At 41.9% G+C, this 13,654-nt stretch overlaps 1 long non-coding RNA gene across 1 annotated transcript in view; it reads right to left on the bottom strand.

The window, feature by feature from the left end:
* Nucleotides 1–12,333, bottom strand: part of LOC146856005 (uncharacterized) — a 60,588-nt gene extending 48,255 nt beyond the window's left edge. The window contains exon 1 of the long non-coding RNA XR_014980893.1: nucleotides 12,199–12,333. This is a non-coding gene — a long non-coding RNA (uncharacterized LOC146856005). The remainder of the gene's footprint in view (nucleotides 1–12,198) is intronic.
* Nucleotides 12,334–13,654: the final 1,321 nt, after the last annotated feature.

Raw genomic sequence — 13,654 nt, 5'->3', positions numbered from 1 at the left:
CACCTAATCCATTAATGCTACAAGAATGGTCGGAACACTCAGCATCAAGTTCCAGAATTATGATGGAGATACTTATCAAGTATGCCTGGAAAGACAGAGAGGAAACACTCAAATTGATAAAGGACACTATGACCGAACTATCTCAACTTATGAATAATGACACCATGAACAAAACTCTTGAACTCATGAAAGAACGCCTCAGTAGGTATGAAGATGAGATCAAAGCAAGGAAACAACGGAAAATGAACCGTGATTATAAGGATTATGAATGTGGCAGAATACTAACATTTAGCAAAAAATATGATCACCTATATAAGGACCAAATGATTGAAGATACTGCCACTCATGTCAGCAATGCAACATCAAACACTCCTATTGCAAGTGATACGGAATCAGATGTGTCCGATGGCAACATATCTAGTGAGGAACGTAATCCCAGACAAATCAATTTTTTAGACGAGTTCAGGGTAATGAAGAGGGATCGACAGACTTTGAAAGAAAATCCACCGATGAGAATGAGAGGACGAGGCCGGGGAAGGGGCAGAGGCCTAAGAAACGCCGAAACAGACAAAAAAGAATCAAACAAAGATGGCAACACAGGCAACAGAAGGGGCACAATGGGAAATCGGCAAACACGCTCCAACAAAACATATTAATGGATATTAATATGGTAAATAAAACTGTGGTCAATCTGTCAAATAGACTTTTAAGCGATATAGAAAAAAGAACTCTATGTCTAGGCCTCTCTTTCTGCCCATCATCCTCATTCAATTACACAGACACTAGGATAGATGTATTCAAATTTGTAAGGAAATTAAAACTTAAAAAATGGCACAAGTTAAAGAGATTGGGGTCCAATCAGATTAGAAATCGTGACATCAGAACTAATGATAATTTGACAATTGGGGATGTAGACACTCTCATCACCATAGCAGAATTAAATTGTGACAACAACCCAGTAGATAACCAAATAGGCACCACACAAATTCTAGACAATATGGAACTAGACACAGGAGCATCGGCCAAAACAGATTTCAAGGTAAAATCCACATTTGTACCTTTAATGCTGCATGACAATATAGATACCTTTCACAAGTGTACTATCAAGGCACTCGTGGATTTGAGACATAAGAAGAACAAAAAATCTAGAATGACTAATGACAACTTATCTTACAAACAAAGTCAGGCCCTCAAATCACTCCATGAAGACATTAACATAGTGATCCGTCCGGCTGACAAAGGGGGCAACATTGTCGTCCTAGACAGAAATGAGTACATCAATGAAGCTTTACGCCAATTGAATGACAACAAATTTTACATATCTATCACTCAAGATATTTATGATAAAAGTATAATTGAGATTTGGGATAAACTTGTGAATTGGAGAGACAAGGGACTCCTTGAATGGGAGGAATTTTGTTATTTAAAAAATGACCATCCCAAACTTCCCATTTTGTATCTAATCCCCAAGTTACACAAAGATGACAAGAAACCACCAGGACGGCCCATTGTCTCATCCATAGGCAGTGTGTGCGAACATATCTCCAAATATGTAGATCATTTTTTGAGGGATTTTGTTGTATCTTTGCCTAGTTATCTAAGGGATACCAAAGATTTCTAAGGCAAAATCAATAACTTGGTTTGGAATCCAGAATTTCTTTTCATTGTATTAGATGTTCACTCGCTCTACACCATAATAGATCACCAACAAGGATTGGAAGCATGTGAACATTTTTTGAAAGAGCGACCCCTCAGGTACAGAGACCACAGCAGAATGATTATTGAAATTACACAGTTCTGTTTGACCAACAGTATTTTTTCTTTGAATGGCACCCTCTACAGGCAAGTTAACGGTACTGCTATGGGTTCGTGCTTTGCTCCCAGTTTCGCGAATTTATTCATGGGTTACTGGGAGCAAGAGATCTTTAGCAGTACTACCCTCAAGGAAGACCTCCAGAACATCGTCATGTGGCTACGCTACATAGACAATTTGTTTATCATTTGGAAGGGTTCTAAATGTGAGGCTGCCAAATTCATTGACAAACTCAATACCAACAAATATAACATCTTGCTTACAGGCGAAATCAATGCAGATAGAATTGACTATCTTGATGTAAGCCTGGAGATCAAACGAGGCAGGGTGTGCACCTTTCTATTTCGGAAGGCCACGGCAGGGAACAGCATCCTACACGCCCTCAGCAGTCATCCAGAGGTACTCAAATGGAGTATACCTTATGGAGAACTGCTGAGGGCGAAAAGAAACTGCAACAACACTCAGGCATATCTAGAAGAACAAAACATCATCATGGATAGATTCCGTATGAGGGGCTATCCTAATTGGGTGCTCAAGAAGGCCATAATGCGAGCAGAGAAGGTTGAAAGAACTGACACACTCAGTGAGAAGGTGATTGATCAGCAAGATGAGAATGACAACATTCGCATGATTCTCACATTTAATTCTGAATCACAGAAGGTGAAGCATATATTGGCCAAAAATTGGGACATTTTGAAAGCTGATAATGTTCTAGGCACTAGTATCATGCAAAGACCTAGTATAACATACAGCCGCAACAGAAACATACGAGATCTGGTAGTCAGGAATGACATTACCAACCACTCCACTTCCACCAGCCATGGCCTCATTGGTTTTTATCCATGTGGCCATTGCAAGGCTTGCAAACACAGCAAATACAGGGGAGCCTTAGAATACAATGGTATTAACAAAAAGATCACTCAATTTCTAACTTGTGGCACCACCCATGTCATCTATGCCATTGAATGTACCTGCAAGCTCTGGTACATTGGCAGCACAACGTGTTCTGCCAAAAAGAGGATCTTGGAACATCTCAGAGCCATTACCAACCATGACCCCAAGTATCCTGTAGCCCGGCATTTCGCCGAGAAACATTTCTCGAATGTGGCAGATCTCAGTTTCTTGATCCTAGAACATGTTCCCAAAAATCCCAGAGGGGAAGATCGGGTACTCAATTTAAGACAGCGAGAATCACGTTACATCATTGATTTTCAAACTAAGAGCCCTGGAGGTTTAAACATGGACGAAGAACTATCAATCCATCTCAGAGTTGGGTCATAACCAAGGTTCTTTTACATTTTGTTGTTGTTTTCTCTCTCTCTTTATGTCTGAGCAGAACACTTAAGGAACTTATGTATTACTAGTAATATTAATATCTCTGTTTTTCTTCCAGCTATAGATGTGCATTGTATGCTATCAATATGTACAGTTTTTTTATGATAGCAGTAACTGTTTTTAATCATTAATTTTGTTTCTCTCTCTTTTTCATTCACAGGAGAAAGGAAGGTACACTTTTGACACGTACTCACCCACACGGGCCACCTACCCTTTTCTTCATATGCACGTTGGTAATTTTCACTATCACCGACAGATACTGGTATGTACACGATCCATGTCATGGAATAATTTTTGCACACATAATATAAGGACATCACAACACTGGACATTGTTGATCTCTCATGGGAGCCGATACGCCATCTCAATTACATTGTTATGTTATGTTATGTTATATAGCATTTCTATAGCGTACGGCTACTCCGACAGAGTGTCCCGGCGCTTTTCACTTGCAGCTCAGCGAAAATAACATAACAACATAGAAACAAAACAAAAAAAGTCAGAAGAAAAGAAACCTAAAGATTAAAAAGCCAGGTCTTAAGGCTCTTCCTAAACAGAAGCAAGTTAGACGTGCTGCGGAGAGCCAGAGGCAGCGAGTTCCAAAGCTGGGGGGCTTTCAAACTAAAAGAACGCCCCCCAATACGGGCTTTCCTTACACGTGGCACCAAGGCCAGGTATAAAGCTTCTGATCGTAAAGAGCGGGCTGGGCGATAAAAAGTCAACCTCCGCTGCAGGTACTTTGCCCCTGTGCCAAACAGAGCTTTATGCATAAGGGTCAAGGTTTTAAACATGATCCGTTTCCGGATGGGCAACCAATGCAGCGCCTGCAACAACCCAGAAGCCCCCACTCGCCTATGGAGCCCAAAAATAGCGCGAGCCGCAGCATTCTGCGCCACCTGCAGGCGCTGAACCAAGTAGTCCGGGAGCCCCAAAAAGAGGGCGTTGGCGTAGTCCAGTCTCGATCCTATTAGAGCCTGGACAGTGACCCGCCTGTGCTCCTCAGAGAGTAATGATAGAAATTTGCGGAGCATCTTCAGAATGCCAAAACAGGTGCCGACCAAACCAAGGATATGTGATCTTAACGTAAGCTTATTGTCCAGCTTAACTCCCAGGTTTTTGGCAACCAAAGAAGACTGAGCAGGGGGACACATTACAGCCGCTTTATGAGGGACTCTTGTGAGTTTACAGATATTTGTCTTATAAGTATAACCTCAATGTAATATAATGTCTAGATGTCCAACTTGTGAATTGATGTCTCAATAACAATACCTTTGTACATAGCACGGTGTTCATGGCAACCACTACAGTTTTTGGGTTGAGTAGGTCTGTTCAATGTTGATGTTTCAGCATAACCGGTGCAATTTGCACAAGTAGCAGCATTTATTCTGCCTACAATGCCCACGTTTCAGTTCTTTTCGCACACAAGTTAGCCCTCTGGCCAGTGTATTTCACACTGTCCTTCGTAAGCAAGTTTATGGGCCTTTACGCGTGCAATGTAACAAACGCAGGTCACATGTATATCATTGTCATTTATGCTATTTATATTATTTGCTTGTTAAGTGGCTGTATCATCAACTAGGACCTTACAATATGTCAACAGGAGGTATACACTAGTCGAAATTCCCCTTTCCAAGATGGATGCCATGTTCAATAGCTAAACTGCAAACGTAGTCCTATGTTTTTGTCCATGTTTGGTTCTGTAACAACTTTATCAGTACCTGCTAATTCTACACGTGAACAAGGCTGTCGCCGAAACGCGTTGTGTAGTATTAAATTTGGATCACCATACTGGCTTGTTGCCTGGTTCTTCCTGAGAGCGTACCAATACAAACTTTTTGCTTTGGTTGGATATATATATATATATATATATATATATATATATATATATATATATATATATATATATATTATCTACTGGCGGTCGCCAGTAGATAGTTATAGTTAGGACCGTGTTTCCATAGGAAATCCGCAACATTCTATTTGGAATAACTTGGGCACCGGTTGACGAATCCTTGCGAAATTTTCAAAATAGGTGGGGCGCTCCGCTCTGCTCCTACCCTGAAAGTCTCGGGGGGATTCGTCAAGCAGGGGCTGAGAAAAAGTGGGGGTCCCAAAATGCGTTTTTCCCATGTATTTTTCCATAGGACCTTTAGTCGCAGCTACAGCCCGAACGGCTGAACAGAATTACTTGGTAGCCATAAGGTCAAGGAAGTGCCTTTTGCAGGTCTGGTGTAAATCTGTTCAGTATTTCCTGAGAAAATAGCATTTAAAAGCATATCAACATCTATACGCGCGCAGCGTGCACGCACTGTGCAAGCCCTGTGCGCGCACCCTGCCGTGCGCAAGCGTAATTCTGATTGGTTGTTAGATGTCAATAAACATTCGAATCGGTCGAAATCAGGTAGTGTCGGACGCCATTTTGCCTGTCACACTGAAAAGGAAAGGTGGAGAACATGAATAGGGGGCAGAGTAGGGAGTTCTTGACCCCCTAGCCATTGTCAGGGGGTCACAGTAGGACCACGAAGGGCCAAAAAAAAATTTTAATTTTTTTTAAAAACATCGCGGGGTGCGCGCACTCTGCGCGCACCCGAAAAAAAACCTAAAAAAAAAAATCGAAAAAAAAATCAAATTAAAGTGTTTAGATTGTAGGTGGCTCTAAAAAGAGCCCTTGAGTTAATGTAGGGACAGAGGAAGTGAAAAACGAAAAAAACCCAAAAAACTATGGCCTAGTGCAAGAGTGCCGCTCAAATCTTCTCTGAATGAGATCAACACTGCTCTCACCCATAGAAATAAGAGTGCCGCAATCCATGCACCGTGTACACATCCTCGCAAAACAAGGACGTATATCCAGAGGTGTGGAAGAAGGTGAAGGCACCATCGCAGAAGAAGTGCTCGGCTGAGCTGCCGAAGATGTGCTCGGCTGAGCTGCTGCAGATGTCGTCGGCTGAGCAGGTGGAGGGTTTGCCCCAGAAGCTCGACGAAAAGTCGCAGGATGCACTTTTTCAACGTGCCTCAACATTGTGTGAATACTAAAAGAGTACTTCTTATTAGCATTCCCACGTGATAAGGTCCACTGACAAAGTGTGCAGGTGACTTTTGGTGCATTCACCTTCTTTTGGCCTTCTGGAAAAGTGAAATACTGCCATATGAAGGAGTCTTTCTACTTCCTCTGCCTCTGTCTCTCAAGAGTGTCCTGTTCACTCTCAGAAGATGGCTGCTGCTCTGCCATTGTCTCACAAAAACAGAGTAGCTCCTTCTCCCAGGGAATCAGAACTAATAATGAGGGGAGTGGGTGTGGTTTTGGAAGAATCTGGAACTGAAAGTACTTTGAACCAATGAAAAGTGATGTTTCTTGATCACATGACTTGCCATGAGGGGATTGGGTGTGGTGTTGAAACAATCTGAAACTGAAAGTACTGAAAACCAATTAAAAGTGTTGTTTTATTAATCACATACCTCGAGGTGCACGCACGGAGCAAGCTCAGAGTTCGCACGGTGCAATTACGCATGCGCGAACGTGTACGCGCGCATAAGTATTATGCGCGTACGTAGCGTGCATACGCAGCACACGCGCATGCGCGAACGTCAGCGCGCGTACTCCGTGCGTATGCGTGAGTGTAGCGCGTGGAGCACGTACGACGCACGCATGCGTACGTGGAGAACGTACACATGCGCACACCATGTACGTACGAATGCGTACTGGGTGCGCACTGCGAGCGCGTACTAAAACGTACGTATGCGTACGTAGATAACGTACGCATGCGTAGACAAAAAACGTACGCATGCGTACTAGGTGCGCGCTGCGAGCGCGCTCTAAAACGTATATATGCGTACGTAGATAACGTACGCATGCGTACATGAAAAACGTAGGCATGCGTACTAGGTGCGCGCTCTGTGCGCGCACCCTAAACATTTTGGAAATAAAGAACCAGATTGAATTAAAGTGTACATGAGTTAATAGAAGATATTAACTATGCTGTTGAACTTTATCCAAATTCAAAGTAAAAAAAAAATGAGCCACACCAAATTAAAGGATACAGATAATCTATAAATGTATACATAGGTAACCTGTTGTAAAAGAAATATATTAAAAAATATAATAAAAAATTCAAAAATTAGCATTTAAAAAACCTTTGAAATTCACTGAAAAAACCATAGGTTTCACACACGTTATAGTTAGGAATTAGCATTTAAAAAACCTCGCAAATTCACTGAAAAAACCATAGGTTTCACACATGTTATAGATAGCTGGACATTTCACTCGTAAAAAAACAATGAAATTCCCCCGTTATAGTTAGTTAGTTCAGATAACTATAACTCGCGCAACCGCCACTCTATCACAAGGATGATGTCATCAGTGATGTCATGAGTGATGCCACTGACCATGTCATGAGTGATGTAATATGTGACGTCATCAGCAGTGGATTGCGGGCGCGCGAGTTATAGTTATCTGAACTAACTAACTATAGTTAGTCAATCTGCTCGACCTGCGCTGAAGGCGTTGCACTGGCTTCCCGTTAGGGAGAGGGTGAAATTTAAGGCACTCTGCATGGCCCATAAAATCTTGCAGGAGAAAGGCCCTCCCATCCTACGGGATATGGTGCAACCTTATAAAGCCTCTCGTTCCCTTCGTTCGGACCATCAACATCTGCTGCAGGTCACGAGAGTAAGGAAGGCAAGATCTGGGGGCAGAAGATTCTCCTTCAATGTGGCCACTTTGTGGAACTCCCTTCCACTTTATCTACGCTTGGAATCAAGTTTCCTGCGTTTCCGCAAGTTGTTAAAAACTCACCTGTTTCCTGCCTAACTTCTGGTGCCTCATGTTATGACGTCTCTTTCTGGATGAGCGCGGGGATGCCCAAGGGTAACCAGGCGCGTTATAAAACTCATTAATAATAATAATAATAATAATAACGGGGGAATTTCATTGGTTTTTTACGAGTGAAATGTCCAGCTAACTATATCATGTGTGAAACCTATGGTTTTTTCAGTGAATATATATATATATATATATATCAACAGACAAAGGTTACGGGAGTCCGGTGCTTCGAACGGGGCGGTCCTGGACGGGCTCCGTAAAACCAAAAATTCATTACATCGTGAAAAAGCTGCAAAGCGAAACGCGTTGATATGGCGTGACCTTGCCCATTAAAGCCTGTAACTTACACTCCTGCGTGTCCTGGATTTCTTTTGGATCACAAAAGTTGGTAATGAATATATATATATATATATATATATATATATATATATTATCTACTGGCGGTCACCAGTAGATAGTTATAGTTAGGACCGTGTTTCCATAGGAAATCTCCAAATTCTATTTTGAATAACTTTGGCGCCGGTTGACGAATCTTCGCAAAATTTTCAAAACTAATGGGGCGCTCCGCTCAGCTCCTCCCCTGAAAGTCTCGGGGGGATACGTCAAGCAGGGGCCGAGAAAAAAGGGGGGTCCCAAAACGTGTTTTCCTCATGCATTTTCCCATAGGACCTTTAGTCGAAGGTACAGCCCGAACGGCTGAACAGAATTACTTGAAATTTGGCAGAGAGGTAGTCCTCAGGTCAGGGATGTGCCTTTTGCATATATAGAGTCAATCTGTTCAGTAGTTCCTGAGAAAATTGCAGTTAAAAGCACATACATATCTATAGCCGCGCACCGTGCGTGCACCGTGCGCGCACCCCAACGTGCGCGAGCGTAATTCTGATTGGTTGTTACATGTCAGTCAACGTTCGAATCGGTCAAAATCAGGAAGTGTCGGCCGCCATTTTGTTTGTTTTCAGTGCGAGAGTGGAAAAGGAAGGTGGCGAACGTGAAAAGGGGGCAGGGTAGAGAGTTCCTGACCCCCTAGCCTTTGTCAGGGGGTCCCTGAAGGACCCCGAAGGCAGAAAAAAACATTTACATTTTTTTTTTATAAATCGCGGGGTAAAAAAATGTTTAATACGTAGTTTATTGAAAAATAAATATATAAAAAAATAATAATACATACATAACTTAGCATTTAAAAAAACGTACAAATTCACTGAAAAAACCATAGGTTTCACACATGGTATAGATAGGAATTAGCATTTAAAAACCTTGCAAATTCCCTAAAAAAAACATAGGTTTCACACATGTTATAGTTAGGTGGATATTTCACTCGTAAAAAACCAATGAAATTCCACCGTTATAGGTAGTTCAGATAACTATAACTCGCGCGACCGCTACTCTATCACAAGGATGATGTCATCAGTGATGTCAAGAGTGATGCCACTGACCATGTTATGAGTGATGTAATATGTGACGTCATGAGCAGAGGATTGCGGTCGCACGAGTTATAGTTATCTGAACTAACTATAACGGTGGAATTTCATTGGTTTTTTATGAGTGAAATATCCACCTAACTATAACATGTGTGAAACCTATGGTTTTTTAAGTGAATATATATATATATATAGCGCAGCAACAAGGACCAGAAGGAACCAACGGAGGAAACAGAGGCGGCAACACAAATTACAGAGGAAGAGGCAGGAAGAATTACAACAGAAGGAAATAAATCAGGTACCAAATGAATTGGATGATAATACAGTAATCAACCTATCGGAAATCACATTGTCAGTCGCAGAAAAACAACTTTTGGCTTTGGGTTTGTCATTTTGTCCCACTAATTGTTTTAAATATACCCAAACAAGAGTGGATGTTTTCAAATTCATCCGAAAGCTTAAGTTAAGGAAACACTTTCAATTAAATAAAGCTGCTAATATTGCTTTACAGAATAGCACTGCACAGGGGTTTTGTTCAAATTTGCAGGCTGCGGATGTGAATACTCTTCTTGCAGTTCAAACTTTGGCAGAAACTAACAATTCACAAGTAAGCGTTACTCAGGAGAATCTTTTAGAAGCAGGTATCATATGTAACATGCCAGCAACCAGCCCATTTAAACCTCCCTCTACCTTCATTCCCATGATGCCAAGGGACGCGATAGATGTTTTCAGTGATTGCATAGTGGAAGATCTGAAAAAATTAAATAGAGAAGTCACACAACGAAATCTGCGAAGAAATCACTCTGAAATTCAGTATACTAAACTTATTTGCAAACTTAAAAAGCACACTGAAGTCATCATTAATAAAGCCGATAAAGGCGGAAATATCGTTCTCTGGCCAAGTGATATGTACATGGAAGAAGCAGGGTTGCATTTAAATGACACTAATTGCTATAGGAAAGCAAACTTCCAGGAACTAAGGCAAAACAAAGATTTTGTTTTTGGTGAACTGGCACGGTGGAGACGTGTTGGTCTACTATCTAAAAATGAGCACAATTTTTTAAAAAATGATCATCCTTTGACTCCTTTCTTATATTTTATCCCTAAGGTGCACAAAAATCTGACACCAGTGCCTGGAAGACCGATTATTTTGGCGCAAAAAAAGTTTACTTAAGGCTATGTCCAAGTACGTGGATCACTTCCTACATGAATTTGTGGAAAATCTACCTTCATTTATTAGGGATACCGGTCATTTTTTGACTAAACTAAGAACAGTCAAATGGGAGGAGGACTATCTACTGATTGTAATGGACATTAGTTCACTGTACACTAGTATTCATCATAAGGATGGCATTAACGCAATTCGCCACTTCTTGGATCAAAGAAGCATTCATATGTATGAACATAATAAGATGTTGATCAAGATGGTGGAAATTTGTTTAACTCGTAACTACTTCCTTTTTAATAAGGAGGTTTATCAACAACTGCGCGGAGTGGCTATGGGGGCATGCTTCTCTCCCAGCTACGCGTGTTTACACGTGGGCTGGTGGGAGGAGCATATCCTCAAAAGCACTCACAAAGATAGATTTGATCAGCATGTTCTCCAGTGGTGGAGGTTCATTGATGATGTTTGTTTAATCTGGAAAGGTTCACCTGAGACAGCTATTGATTTTATTAATGATTTGAATGACAATGCCTTAAATTTGAAATTTACTTCTGAAATCAGTAATGAAAAAGTACAATTCCTGGATGTGGAAATATATATAAAAGAGAATAAAATCCATACCAGGCTACATAGGAAACCTACGGCAGGAAATTCTGTATTACATGCCAGCAGCTCACATCCCCAACACCTGATACGAAGTATCCCCTTTGGTGAATTGTTGACAATAAAACGCATTTATAGCCATAAGGGGGATCTTGAAGAGTGTCAGAAAGAGGCTTTCAATAGATTTTTACAAAGAGGATATAAGACCATAGATTTAATGAAAGCGAAAGACAAGGCGAATAGTATTGGTGCTAACTGTGAGACAGTGGAAAAGTCTGAAATCCCGACAATTGTCCAGGTTGAAGATGTCACAAATACAACAGCTATCGAATCTATAGAGAACATAAGATTGATTACTAATTTTTGCAGACAGGAGAGAAAGATTCGCAGGATTCTTTATAAAAATTGGCCAATTATTCGGTCTGACATAACAATGTCACAAATCTTACCAAAACTTCCCAGTCTAACTTTCAGAAGAGCTCCATCTATGAGAGATGCATTAGTTAGAAACAGTCCTGAAGTGACATTCTCTAACACTTGGCTCACTTTGAGATCAGGATTTTTTAAATGTAATTCATGTCGTGCTTGCAAGTTTGGCAAAAATACTACTGAATATATGACTGCTTTTGGTAGAGAACCTATTAAAATACAAGGACACTATTCTTGCAGAACAGATTATGCCATTTACGTTCTGGAATGCACCTGTCATTTATTGTATTTTAATTTAAAGGAAATCTTTGACTCCAACTGCAGGAGAGTGCATCTTCATTTTTGGATGAATGATGGAACATGTATACTGGCTATCCTGCCAGAGAAATCTGCACCACCACCCAAGTGAAGGAGGAACCGCGGGGCTGGAACCATTCCTGTCTGGTATGCGGAACTGCTGTAAAGCGGAAATCCGCCGTGCAAGCTGCATCTACGGGCCCATGGGAGGGCTAAAAATGATTTCAATATTATTCTGAAATGGCTCAGACCCCACTGGAGGGAAGAATTGACCAGGGGGACACTACAAATCCCAGCATGCATCAAAAATGATACTCACCGAAAAGACCCACCAGAGGGCAATTTCATCAACCAATTAACCAGCATGAGATAAGAGTGCCTCTCAGCGTGACTGCGCCATTTCCAATATGCCTGTGAGCAAGAAGTGTGAAAGTTTGAAACGCGTAAGGCTGAACTTTCACCCGGATGCAATTGCCGCTTGCTTTTAAATAAAAGGAATTCTTTGAATCCAACAGCAGGCGAGTGCGTCTTCTTTTTTGGACGAATCATGAAACATGTATACTGGCTGTCCTGCCAGAGAAGGCTGCACCACCACCCAAGTGAAAGAGGGACTGCGGGGCTGGAACCCTTCCTGTCGGGTATGCGGAACTGCTGTAAAGCAGAAATCCACAGTGCAAGCTGCTTCTGGGGACCCATGGGAAGGCTAAAAATAATTTCAATGTTATTCGGAAATGGCTCAGACTTCACTGGCGGAGAGGATTGACCTGGGCGACACTACAAATCCCAGCATGCATCAAAAATGATACTCACCAAAGAGACCTACCAGAGGTCAATTTCATCAACCAATTAACCAGCATGTAGATAAGTGTGCCTCTCAGCGTGACTGCGCCATTTCCAATATGCCTGTGAACAAGAAGTGTGAAACTTCAAAACGCATTAGGCTCAACTTTCATCTGGATGCAATTGGAGGTTGCTTTTAAATAAAAGGAATTCTTTGAATCCAACAGCAGGTGAGTGCGTCTTCATTTGTGGACGAATCATGGAACATGTATACTGGCTGTTCTGCCGACAAGGCTGCACCACCATCAAAGTGAAGGAGGGACCGTAGGGCTGGAACCCTTCCGGTCTGGTATGCGGAACTTCTGTAAAGCGAAATTCCACCATGCAAGCTGCATCTGCGGGCCCATGGGAGGGCTAAAAATTTTTTCAATGTTATTCGGAAATGGCTCAGACCCCACTGGAAGTGAGGATTGACCTGGGGGACACTACAAATCCCAGCATGCCTCAAAATGATACTTACCGAAGAGACGCACCAGAGGGCAATTTTATCAACCAAATAACCTGCATGTAGATAAGTGTGCCTCTCAGCGGGTCTGTGCCATTTCTAATATGCCTGTGAACAAGAAGTGTGAAACTTCGAAACACATAAGGCTGAACTGGCATCTGGATGCATTTGTCGGTTGCTTTTAAATTAAAGGAATTCTTTGAATCCAACAGCAGGCAAGTGCGTCTTCATTTTTGGACGAATCATGGAACATGTATACTGGCTATCTTGCCAGAGAAATCTGCACCACGACCCAAGTGAAGGGGGGACCGCGGGGCTGGAGCTCTTCCTGTCTGGGATGCGGAACTGCTGTAAAGTCGAAGTCCACCATGTAAGCTGCATCTGGAGGCGCATGGGATGGCTAAAAGAGATTTAAATATTATTCGGAAATGGCTCAAACACCACACGAGTGGAGGATTGACCTGGGGACACTACAAATCCCAGCATGCCT

Source organism: Triturus cristatus, chromosome 4_1, assembly GCF_964204655.1.
Source record: "Triturus cristatus chromosome 4_1, aTriCri1.1, whole genome shotgun sequence".
In the NCBI taxonomy this organism is placed as follows: Eukaryota; Metazoa; Chordata; class Amphibia; order Caudata; family Salamandridae; genus Triturus; species Triturus cristatus.
Note: the sequence above shows the minus strand (reverse complement) of the source record. Positions and strands in the feature narration are given on the sequence as shown.